Below are 3,540 nucleotides of genomic sequence, written 5' to 3'. Positions count from 1 at the left end.
GTTTAGAGTATGATGGTTTGTTAAATATCAATTACGTTATGATTTCTAATTCTAATTTTCTTTTTACATTTTTACTTTCTCGTATATACGAAGTATAGAGAAAGTATTATAATCGTGCACAAAAATAACATGAAATTTTGACAGTTTTCACCGTTTTACTCCTCAGTCCTTCATCACATCCGGAGTATAGAGGACTTATTTTAATCAGGCAAAAATTATAAATACAAATTTTGGCGTTTTATGCGTTATCGAGTCGTAAAAACTGGACTTTGCAACTCTGTTCATTGTCTGTGTGTGTCTGTCTGTCTGTGTGTGTGTGTCTGTCTGTGTGTAAACACTATAACTTGAGTACCGTTACAGCTAGGTTGATGAAATTTCATCTATAAGTATTTTATCAAAATCGTAGATCTGTATCAACGTTTGAGCGATTTCCGATAACCGGAAGTTGTACTTTTTCTTCTTTGAATTTTTCAAAAGCCTTTAACTTGAGTACTATTTCAGATAGATAAATGAAATATTTCACATGTAAGTAAAAGATCTAATTCTCTACCTTCTGTCATATTTTGAGTAATTTTCGTTGATTGGAAGTACTAATTTACGCTATTTCCGATTTATCAAAAAAAAAAGAATGTAAATTAAAACTAATAATATTCTGCACTATTATGCACATTTTATTTGGCGTTCACAGGTGTGCAATTTTTTTTCTACGAGATTTTATTCTATTTTAAAAAGTTTAAGTATTTAAAATGGATTAAAATTCATGTCTCTATCCCGAGTTCCCATCTCCTGCTTGTTTATAAAAGAATATTCGAGAAAGTTTAGGAGAGATCGCTCTCGATTAATTGAAATGATATATGATTACATAAATAACACAGAACACACTGTACATGATTACGTAAACAAAGAACCAAGGTAATCATCCCAACCCATCTGACCATCCTGGTTCTTTCACTAGATAAACAAACGTGTGCCAGAACTCTGGTACCAGATGAGTTTCTACAGGATATTATGACATCATTTCGACAGTTCTACCCCAAACACATGCCAAATGACGCATGATATATCCGTGTAAACGTGGAGTTCAATTATCGGTGACTTAATTTGATATTATGAGCATCATTAATTAAAAAAAAATGATTAAGTTTTTGTGGCACCTCTCCATCCACGGGCCATCCACGGGCCATGGCACCTCTCCATCCACGGGCCATGGCACCTCTCCATCCACCATGGCACCTCTCCGTCCACGGGCCATGGCACCTCTCCATCCACCATGGCACCTCTCCATCCACGGGCCATGGCACCTCTCCATCCACCATGGCACCTCTCCGTCCACGGGCCATGGCACCTCTCCATCCACCATGGCACCTCTCCATCCACCATGGCACCTCTCCGTCCACGGGCCATGGCACCTCTCCATCCACCATGGCACCTCTCCATCCACCATGGCACCTCTCCATCCACCATGGCACCTCTCCATCCACCATGGCACCTCTCCATCCACGGGCCATGGCACCTCTCCATCCACCATGGCACCTCTCCATCCACCATGGCACCTCTCCATCCACCATGGCACCTCTCCATCCACCATGGCACCTCTCCATCCACGGGCCATGGCACCTCTCCATCCACCATGGCACCTCTCCATCCACGGGCCATGGCACCTCTCCATCCACGGGCCATGGCAACTCTCCATCCACCATGGCACCTCTCCATCCACGGGCCATGGCACCTCTCCATCCACGGGCCATGGCACCTCTCCATCCACGGGCCATGGCACCTCTCCATCCACGGGCCATGGCACCTCTCCATCCACGGGCCATGGCACCTCTCCATCCACGGGCCATGGCACCTCTCCATCCACGGGCCATGGCACCTCTCCATCCACGGGCCATGGCACCTCTCCATCCACGGGCCATGGCACCTCTCCATCCACCATGGCACCTCTCCATCCACGGGCCATGGCACCTCTCCATCCACGGGCCATGGCACCTCTCCATCCACCATGGCACCTCTCCATCCACGGGCCATGGCACCTCTCCATCCACCATGGCACCTCTCCATCCACGGGCCATGGCACCTCTCCATCCACGGGCCATGGCACCTCTCCATCCACGGGCCATGGCACCTCTCCATCCACGGGCCATGGCACCTCTCCATCCACGGGCCATGGCACCTCTCCATCCACCATGGCACCTCTCCATCCACGGGCCATGGCACCTCTCCATCCACCATGGCACCTCTCCATCCACGGGCCATGGCACCTCTCCATCCACGGGCCATGGCACCTCTCCATCCACGGGCCATGGCACCTCTCCATCCACGGGCCATGGCACCTCTCCATCCACGGGCCATGGCACCTCTCCATCCACCATGGCACCTCTCCATCCACGGGCCATGGCACCTCTCCATCCACGGGCCATGGCACCTCTCCATCCACCATGACACCTCTCCATCCACCATGGCACCTCTCCATCCACGGGCCATGGCACCTCTCCATCCACCATGGCACCTCTCCATCCACGGGCCATGGCACCTCTCCATCCACGGGCCATGGCACCTCTCCATCCACCATGACACCTCTCCATCCACCATGGCACCTCTCCATCCACCATGGCACCTCTCCATCCACCATGGCACCTCTCCATCCACGGGCCATGGCACCTCTCCATCCACGGGCCATGGCACCTCTCCATCCACGGGCCATGGCACCTCTCCATCCACGGGCCATGGCACCTCTCCATCCACGGGCCATGGCACCTCTCCATCCACCATGGCACCTCTCCATCCACGGGCCATGGCACCTCTCCATCCACCATGGCACCTCTCCATCCACCATGGCACCTCTCCATCCACGGGCCATGGCACCTCTCCATCCACGGGCCATGGCACCTCTCCATCCACGGGCCATGGCACCTCTCCATCCACCATGGCACCTCTCCATCCACGGGCCATGGCACCTCTCCATCCACCATGGCACCTCTCCATCCACGGGCCATGGCACCTCTCCATCCACGGGCCATGGCACCTCTCCATCCACGGGCCATGGCACCTCTCCATCCACCATGGCACCTCTCCATCCACCATGGCACCTCTCCATCCACCATGGCACCTCTCCATCCACGGGCCATGGCACCTCTCCATCCACGGGCCATGGCACCTCTCCATCCACCATGGCACCTCTCCATCCACCATGGCACCTCTCCATCCACGGGCCATGGCACCTCTCCATCCACGGGCCATGGCACCTCTCCATCCACGGGCCATGGCACCTCTCCATCCACGGGCCATGGCACCTCTCCATCCACGGGCCATGGCACCTCTCCATCCACGGGCCATGGCACCTCTCCATCCACCATGGCACCTCTCCCTCTCCATCCACGGGCCATGGCACCTCTCCATCCACCATGGCACCTCTCCATCCACGGGCCATGGCACCTCTCCATCCACCATGGCACCTCTCCATCCACCATGGCACCTCTCCATCCACGGGCCATGGCACCTCTCCATCCACGGGCCAGCTGCTTAACCTGACGCTCGCCA

This window comes from Physella acuta, unplaced genomic scaffold (assembly GCF_028476545.2).
Source record: "Physella acuta isolate Inbredline_101_S28 unplaced genomic scaffold, ASM2847654v3 ptg000591l, whole genome shotgun sequence".
Lineage (NCBI taxonomy): Eukaryota > Metazoa > Mollusca > Gastropoda > Physidae > Physella > Physella acuta.
This window is presented reverse-complemented; position numbering follows the sequence as displayed.